At 27.6% G+C, this 10,186-nt stretch overlaps 1 long non-coding RNA gene across 2 annotated transcripts; it reads right to left on the bottom strand.

Moving 5' to 3' along the window:
* Positions 1-5,627: 5,627 nt before the first annotated feature.
* On the bottom strand, positions 5,628-7,291 carry LOC126839687 (uncharacterized). 2 transcript variants are annotated; one of them, XR_007685944.1, is made up of 4 exons: positions 6,971-7,291; positions 6,607-6,711; positions 6,410-6,494; positions 5,628-5,946 (listed from the first exon to the last, which is right to left on the bottom strand). It is a non-coding gene; the product is annotated as an uncharacterized LOC126839687 (long non-coding RNA). The 2 variants fall into 2 exon arrangements; XR_007685943.1 differs by lacking the exon at positions 6,971-7,291 and having other exon boundaries at positions 6,607-6,829.
* Between the last annotated feature and the right edge of the window lie 2,895 nt (positions 7,292-10,186).

The following is a 10,186-nucleotide window of genomic DNA, read 5'->3' as shown; positions in this document are numbered from 1 at the left end:
TTCCATTTAATTAAATCTTTTATGTATTATAAAAAGTAATAATATAAGAAAACTGCCGTTACAATTTAAATAGAACTATCATTTTCCAAAGTAGCTCTGAGGTACTACATAATTGTTTTAGTCATTGCATTGGCTAAATTTTCAATGGCTTTAAGGAAGCATCATGAAGTACACCCCTTATGTCTACTTCGGCCGTCACTATGGCAGCACTGATCATGAATATGTAGGAGGAAACAAAGTATCTCCGGTCATACGGATAAATGTGTCTGCCAGCATTGGTATCCGGGCACTTTGGCACAGTCAGCGAGAAGACAGAGTTCAGATAAACGGTCGTGTAGATCAGTATTATTTTCTGGAAAATTTTTTAGCGATTCTTGGTTAATGCAAAACGGCATTTTCACACTCCTGGTAAATATTATGACAGTACACCAAAGACAACAGATATTGTTGATATCAACTTGATCCCTTCGTATTATACTTAAGTAAATGCAATTTTTTTAATTATTGACCTATTAGATTAACAACAACGCAATTCAATTTTCTTTTGAATGAGCACTTGCATAACGTTAAATAGTCATAGTTCACTTAACCTTTGGCATTTATAACCATTATATTGACATATATTTTTGTATAAAGTTCTATCTTATCGACAGAATAGGTTCAATGCATGTACACAACAATGAACTGTCGTTTTCACACCAATCTCAGTACTTTCAGTTATGTTATATTGGTGAACGCAAAAACGACCACATTCATACTGTTTAGCGCGCAATCAAGACATGATGGAATGTCAATGTTCTCGATTGCTGCCCGCTTTTATTTTTTTTTTTTACCACAATCGTTTCATTAATTATCTCATTTACTATATAAAGGCAAATCACTGTTAGCATGCTACATTTAAATACCTCTTGAAGTCCAGCGAGTCCGCTCTCATACAAACCAGCACAACAAAGATTTCAGCCAGTAAAATGAGTTATATTTTACAGTATTATTTGATTCGCCGAGCCGTAATTGCAATTGCCTAATAACGTACTTCATAAAATTATAGTAAAATCAAAAATGTGTTTCAACTTTCGATGACGATGCGATACAAGTCGAGCCGCTATCGCTTATCACAGATTCGTAGGAGTTGGGGGTAGTTCTTCCAAAAAATGATAACGCGTGATAAGAAAAAAATGTTACATAACCTATAAAATGTGTAATACTACAGATAGTACCAACATCGATTTTACCAAAAACCCGCCAAGAGATATTTCGTATTTTAATATCAAAAACATTGCCTTTAGTTAGGTTCTTATCTTTATTGCAAATTGTAGTTAGATCTTTATCAATTATCTAATTTAAATCGTATACACTATACACGTAAAATTCATAATAAATTACATTATATTATAGTATATACCTATCATATAAGTATATGTTATAATTTAATATTATTTGGTATAAAATAATAATAATTTTATTAAAATTTCCCTCAAATTGTTTATATTACTATTTAAATAAAACATTATTTTTACTTAAATTAGTTAACGATTTCAGAATTTGGCTGTCAAGTATAAATTAGTTTTACCACATCTTACATATGTATTCTGTAGTTAAAGAATACAGGTAGGAGCTTATAAGCTTTGTCTTCAATCTTGTCTTTTAGAAGATATATTATTAACAAAATTTGGTACCTAAAGGATATATTAGAGCAAGATAACGGAACATATGACACTTGTAGTTTAAATACCTTACATGAATAACTAGAACCAAACACATATTTCATTTTCAAGTTTCCACATAAATCAATATATACATTATAAGGTTATAGTCCTAAGTGAACCTTTTGCCAGATAAAGACTCGTGAAGAGAAAAAAATTGTTGTACGGCCCCTTTTGCATGGGATAATAGGTAGATAATACGAATATGGCATAATATAAAATTACTGTAAACTAGATTTAACAATTCTGTTGTATTAATAAAAATGATCAAACTTGGGTCGTAATCGTATAAACGTCATACTCAATAAATATATAATGTAATTTAATAAAAACTTGCTTTTATGTTGGTGAGATTATCAAATCAGACTGATCGGTATTAAAATACCTTGCAAGACTGAATGTTATTTATAATCAATTAGTAGGTTTTTAAAATAATTATTATTCACTTAATATTTTACAGAAATTAGTTTATATTAAGCTACTCTGGGTATATATTTTTATTATATAAACCTAACTAAACAATATGAATTTGTTCTGAAATAGTTATTCATATGATTTAAAAATATGATACAATTTTTGGTCAATATAAATTTGCAAATTTACAATTATCTCTTGATTTGAAAATGTCCTTGTTTGTTAGAAGATTGCATAGCCCATATTTTATTAATCTATGTACTTATTCATTTAATATGGCCATTTACTTAGTGAATAGTTAAATTAATAATTTATGAATAATTACACCAGAAATCGCATAATATGACAATTGATACACATTAATGCGAGCGTATCAAATACTCATCACATAAATGTTAATCTACCCTTGGTACGGTACAAAGATCTTAATTAAATAACTGCAAAACTTCTTCAAACGATTGTACTGTTCCATCCTTTATAAATTAGATATGGTACCCTCGTGTTTAATATATATTTTTCTGTTCTAGGAACTTGCTTTCTGTTGTAGTTCAATAATTTTTGGATTAAGTCCTGCCGTTTTACGGTGGACAATATTGACATAAAGCTTTTTTTTAATTATTTTAATTAATACTCTGATAATCAGATAGTATAAAAATCTATTAGAAATTAGAATACCTACTTAGGTATATCCATATTCCATTTAGATCTTTTAAAATTATATTTTCATAGATCCATAGATTTATAAGAATTTTTGATATTGCACATTTCCAAACATAAGTAGAATTAAATGTCTAAAGTGATGCTGTAAGATACTAGTGAAAAGTAATAAAATATTTTTGTACAAGCCTGGCAAAGACTTGGCTAATTATCTTTTACCTCGATTGCCTTTGTAGAAATACAATTATTATCAATTAAATTTGTTTCTTATAGAAGTGATATTATAACTTTTCTTTTATTAATTCTGCCTACATTCCATTTATTAAGAAATGTATACTTTTCTTATATTATAAAAAAAATAGAAATAATACATATTATAAAATAAATAGATACAATTGCAAGTTGCAGCACCTCATCATATTCATTTATCTCTTATCTCGTTCTCATCGAGATCTGCTGTTAAAGCTCTTTTTGCCCACAATAAGTTTAATAAGTTATAATAAGACTGATTTAAGTATGTTAATATTTACTTAAGATTGGTGAAGTTGTGAAAATTTAAATGATATAAACGTAGCTATGGACATATTTAATGTGAAAACTAATGAGGCTATTTCCAATTCCACTAATATGTATATAATAAAATTGTCAAATCAGAAATTAAAAGAATGAATATCAAGCGGTCAGGTTAACTCTATTTTAACTAAGTGAACATTTAAAAACAGATTAGATAATCCCATTTTTATTTAACATTAATTAAAAATGGTATAATTGTGTTAGGAATATCTATACCCCCATAATTTTGGTTAGAAATACTAGATTAAACTAGTAGAAGATAATTCTAACTTTATACTGTTAAACAGTTGTACTTAACTAAATTGTAGTTAACAATGAAAAGTATAAAAGTTGTAGGTATTTAATTTATCATTATTTTCAGGTAAGTGCCCCAATAGTTTTAACAAATGTGTCTTCATTCCTTTACACAAAACAGGAAATAAATAATTGTTCAGTAATTATTATCTATTATTTCAGTCGGTAATTATAATTACTAGGGCTCTAGTTATAATTACTAGACTGTAGCCATTATAAACCAATATCGTTATCACTGTCTCTATCAAAAATATTTGAAAATCATTAAATCCCAAATAATGAAGTAATATAATGTTTAGTTATTAAAACATATTTACATGGTTTTACGAGTTTTTATAGTTGAATTTGAATAAAACTGAACATATGGTTTTCAATATTCAAAACTATTTTAATCTAGATAACTTAAAGTTTAGAGGTCAAAACTGTGTAGAGCTACAAAATTGTGTTTCATGAATTATGATTCATATAAGATGTAACTGCGTTACTATTAAAAATAAAATAGTTGTATACTTTGATTCATTGATAACTGACTAAAATGAAAATATCAAAAATATTGAATATGTTATAAAACTATTCAATTATTATCAAGACATTATTTATATATATCTATAGTTATTAGATAATAGCAGGTATTGTTAAGGGTTAAACTTACTAAAGCTAATTTATTATTTAAATGTTGAATCTATAATTATTTACTACATTATACTATGCATATAAATAAAGATAACGGTATCTGGACTTTATAATACAATTTATATCGAACACATCATTGTATACTCAAAGAGAGTATTCAATATGTTAAACATCCTTCGTTTAAACGTATTATATAATATCACTTAATACAATACACAGATACAAATCACTCGTTATCGAGAGTAAACGTGTCTATGAGAACAGATTTAGAAAAAATACATTTGGTTTACTTTTACTTTATTGTGTCAAAAACTACATCTAAAAACTAATGCATTTCTAAATAATAAAATTATAAACAAATATATACTATATACTAAATACGCTTTGTTTTTTTATCATAATTAAATATTATTTAATTAAAAATTATCAAAAAAGTAAGTGGTTATTAAAACATGTTTTCAGTTGTAAAATAACACAAACAAAAATGTTTTGAAAAATAATTTTACCTAATTGAAATTATTATGAGAGAAAATTAGTCAATCACACTATATAATTAAGCTAACCAAGAAAAAACAACTTTTATTTCTTAAAAACAATATAGACTTCCTGTCTATCAGGCTACCTATAGTAACACAGTATACATTTCAGACCAATTTTATAATTTATAAAGTACAATTCATAAAGTTTGATAAGTCATTTAAATAAATAATAAATAGTAATAATAGAAATAATAAATGTAATAGTTTAAAACACATAAAATAATCTGGTAAAAAGTATAAATAGTATAAAATGATACTTAAGTAAAGATATTTTTTAACTAAAAATGTATATATTATAAACTAAACATCAAAATTTACAAATGTATAATTACTTGGTTTAGCAAAAAAAAAATTGTACCGTTTTTTTTTTTTAATCTAGGTATTCAAAATTTTGACTACACAATTTTTCCTAACAACATCAACATAATTTCACAACAGTTTACAAATTTTCAATCTATCAGTTAGGTCAAGATATTTTTACAATAAATTAATATTTTAATGTTATTAAGGTAAGTAAATATTAATAAATAAGCAAATACAGAAGCTACATTTATAATTTATTTGGTAGGCTAATAATTATGTTTGTCAAAATTGTAATAGTAATATACTGTTAGTATCGTTAAACTAAAGATACTTGTATTGACACTTAAAGTGTAAAAATATTCAAACAATACAAGTATTCAAAAAAAAAAAAAATTTAAACAATCTTAATTTTGTTTTAATGTAGTTGAAAATTAAAAATATTTAGCCAAATGAGATATCAGTGTAGTGGTCATAAATACAGTACAGTTTATATGGACGTTGAAAACAGGATAATAAGTTATTCAATAAATAAACAACTGAATTACAGTTGATTAATAATAAATTATAATGAGACTTTTTTAAATAAAATTAAACAAAATATAAAGAGATTGGAGATGATACTACGATGTTTAACAGCAGGTAAACAGAAATACTGGGTGGCGTTTATACTGTTAGTCTGATACAGAATATTCTTCCAGGGGTTTTGCACAAAATCCAATTAACTTCAACAACAAATATTCAAATATAGTGTCAAAAATCCGTCATGGATTACAGTGTCCATGGAGAAATATATGATATGTCCATTTAATCTTCCTCTGGTCACATTCTAGCTGAAAAAACAACAAATGGTTAAATAATATTAATAATATTTATAATATAAAACCAATTTTAAATGAATTACTAATGTTAACGTTTGTTAATTGTGAAGTTGAAATTAAATATAACGAAAATTGATAATGACATTTTTTTATACCATTCAACTTAAATTATCTATCAATAACACTTGGAAGAGTGATTTCATGAATAGACTATATTTGTGACCGGTATATATCAAGTGGACCTAGTTTGTTATCTCATACCAATGAAACGTAAGATCTACAAGTAAATGCAATTTTTCTTGTACAAAAACTAACAATGTTAGAAAATAGTAAATTAAATTATTAAAAAGAAAAATAATTTACATTTGATTTCTTTTTTTTTAAATACCCTATATTAGGGTGTTTTAGATTGATATTAAACTAATTTTGTATCAATATTTGTATTAATACTACAAATCTAGAATGTTTTCCTTACCTAGTCTATTTAGACAAATGATAAAACAATTATTTCTTCCAGTTAGTGTCGAAGGAGAACTGTTCAACCAGAATCTTTGACTCATCTTCAAAATGAAAGATATATTATTAATAAATAAGTTAAAAGTTGAAATGTTAATTATTAAAATAATAGAGATTAAATCAATTAAAACAATTTTACAAAAAATAACTCCATACCTGTTACCACACTTAATCAGACTAGAGATAGTTTCAGGAATCGAACCGCTCTAATGAATAAGCATACCGATAAGCTTTTTATGACTTCAGACAACTACCATCATACTGTAAAACATAATTTACTTGTATTAATAGTTTTATTTAAATAGGATGTAATAATATTGTCACACAAATTAGTACAATATAGTGTATGTATGAACTTTGTCGCTAGGTACTATAATTGATAAATATATTATGTTATTCATATTAAATATTGCAAGTTTATATTATGTGAAAATAAGAGTTTTGAATTATGAATTAAAAAAGAATTCTAATAAAAATATTAATTTAATATTAATAAGAAACGAAAGTAAATTTTATTTACCAATTATTATCGTTATCATATGAACTAGTTGGTTTTTTGTCATTATAAATGTATCGTAAAAATGTGTACTATTTAAGAAAATATAATATATTTTAACACGGTTATTTTTTTTTATCATTTGAATTATTGCCGTTTAGTTCTAGAGATAACAGTTAACTCTGATAAACGTTAGTTATATTTTAGTTACTTTTATTCTAATAGAATTGGCAGACTGATAGAATGTGATTTTATATTTTGGTGTTTCTGGGTTGGTCACGCTGATAAAATAAAAATTGTGTTATCTTTTGGAAGAACTCTTATCTCTTATCATTTTTTGGAAGAACTGCCCTGTCATAGACCTATAAAGAAATGGACTGATAGTAGAGAGAGAGGTCCGAATATCGACATCGTTAAAAAGAGACAGAGCGTTGTTAGGTTGGTCATGGGAGAAATAGTAATATGATAATACCCGATAGCGAAATTTTTATATTAAAATATTTTAATTATTCTTGTTAGTAATTAAAATATTGAATTTCGTTTAATTTCTTATAATGGTTTTTCAATGTGTCATTCGTTCGTGCAAAACAAAATCAAATAAAGATTGCATCATGCATCGGTAAGTTGAGACATTATTTACTTATATTATATTTTTATACGTGTGTGAAGTTAGCCATAAACGAGCCAGCAATATTTGATAACAGAAAGTGTCATGGCGTTGGTGTATGTTGTGTTGCCAATACACTTATTATTCTAAGGGGCAGTCCATATATACCCCAAACAACGACGATTATTATTATACGATATCGACTTAAATAATTAAAATATATTATAATTATCGACAAAACAGTAAGAGTATATTATTTAACTTAAAAAAATGGCACTTGGGGTTTTGCGGCCGCCGAACCCAACCCAGCAATAAAAAAGCAGCCGACCGCCGACCGATTGCCGACCTAAAACGACGGCAGTTATGTCAATTTTTAACAATGTTCCGGAAGAGGTCCCCTTAATTTGATTATACCAATCGAAAGCTTACTAAAATGTCTAAAAATTCGTCTCTATGAAAAAAGTTGGCACCGGGGGTCGTGCGGCCACCAGAAGCCGCCGAACCCAATCCAGCAATAAAAAAACGGCCGACCGCCGACCTAAACCGACGGCAGTTATGTCAATTTTTGACAATGTTCCGGAAAAGGTCCCCTCAATTTGACTATACCAATCGAAAGCTTACTAAAATGTCTAAAAATTCGTCTCTATGAAAAAAGTTGGCACCGGGGTCTTGCGGCCACCAGAAGCCGCCGAACCCAATCCAGCAATAAAAAAACGGCCGACCGCCGACCGATTGCCGACCTAAACCGACGGCAGTTATGTCAATTTTTAACAATGTTCCGGAAGAGGTCCCCTTAATTTGATTATACCAATCGTAAGCTTACTAAAATGTCTAAAAATTCTGTCTCTATGAAAAAAGTTGGCACCGGGGGTCTTGCGGCCACCAGAAGCCGCCGAACTCAGGCACAAAAATATAAGCAGCCGGCCGTCTACCGACCGCCGAAGAAGCGCTTATATAATGTTAACTAATCATATAATTTGTTTTAAAATAATTTTATATTACATTTAATGAAAACAATATATAAATCAATCTGTACTTATTTTTTTAAAAGTTAATTTTAAAAAACATTGCATTACATTTATGCATAATCAAAACATTTGTATAAAATAAAAGTGTATTTAATATATATTTGTATAAACAGATTCGATTTAAATATCAATATTTCATTGACACTAAAATTAAATAAATATACATTAATCTCTGTGTTATAAAATCCTAGCCCCTCTAGAATGGCATTAAGTAATTCCTCGTTATATATTATAATTTTAACGTCCCTTGTTCTGGCGGCGAATCGGTCGCGCCGAAATCTCCGGGTTCGGGCACCGCGACCAAAACCGGTTTTAGGTGGCAACTGGCATGTTTGATAACAATTACAATAATAACAATAATAGAGCATTATCGTATGTTGAAAGGCACTGGGCGTGACAACAGTAACCGGTTCAGCAGGTGCCCCGTGCCGTGGAAAAAACCATGATAAATAGTATATAAAATATCTATTTAAAGCAGCTAAGCTACTTTGGAGTATCTAAAAAAAAAAAAATAACAGGCACCTAACTGGTGGCGTTGCGTCACTACTATAGATTAAATATATGCTATTGTAGTAAGCAGAGCTCACTTCATAAAATTGAGGACCAAGAGAATATATATAAACCACGTTTTAACTTAAAAGACTTTAAAGCTGTAATTTATAATAAACACACAATAACAATTATATATATATATATAATTATAACTTTTACTGACACACTATGTCTATGATCTGGCATAAGTAACTAGCCTAATTGTGGTTAATTAAAAAACAGTTTATATAGTAATATATAAATTAGTGAATGACGTTTAACTTAGAGAACTAGGAAGGCCTAATAATATTATCGTGGATGCGCGTGAAAAAGAGATTAAGTCAACATTTTGTGCAAAATGAGTTATATGCACCGACAAATTCACAAAAAAAACTATCATTTGTGTTTTATAGTTTAAGTCTAAGTGTAATATTCAATGAATAATAAAGAAGTGTTTGATGAGATGTCACTATTTTTCTGATCTTAGTGTATTTTGTAATAAGTCGACTTAAATATTTTTGAATTTACAATTTAATAGTGTTCTAGTTCTAATTTATACAGGAAAGTATAAAACAAGTTATTTTATTATCTTATTAAAAAGATATTTATCTTATCCTAATACCTGATCTTACATATTCTTCTAAACTTTATTTTCCATTTCCTGAAAAGTTCATAGTGGTTGACTTAACCCCTTTTTCACGCGCACCCACGAATTTTAAAAATAATTACAAGGGGTAACTAGACGTGACCTAGTTTACAATAAGAAATACTGTGTAATAACAATTTAAAAGTTTAAGGCCTATGGGCTATGATGTCATTTAGCCAATCATGACATCCTGCAAAACAACCTAACTATAATATATAAAATAATATAATATAAACTAATATATAATATAATCCATTAACATAAATTAACAATAACCCAGAATTATGAGCTGCTTACATAATTACATTGTGTTTGAATTAATTTTATAATCATACTAGACCCGATATTCTATCATCCCTTTGAAATAGTCCATAGTGGTTTTAAAAAACACATTTTGCGTAGCTAACTTATAGGCCAGTAAATACAAA

This window comes from Adelges cooleyi, unplaced genomic scaffold, assembly GCF_023614345.1.
Source record: "Adelges cooleyi isolate 19-005CV unplaced genomic scaffold, UGA_ACOO_1.1 ACOO_flye_CR_arks_rails_tigmint_CR_PRNA_307, whole genome shotgun sequence".
Taxonomy (NCBI): Eukaryota; Metazoa; Arthropoda; class Insecta; order Hemiptera; family Adelgidae; genus Adelges; species Adelges cooleyi.
Note: the sequence above shows the minus strand (reverse complement) of the source record. Positions and strands in the feature narration are given on the sequence as shown.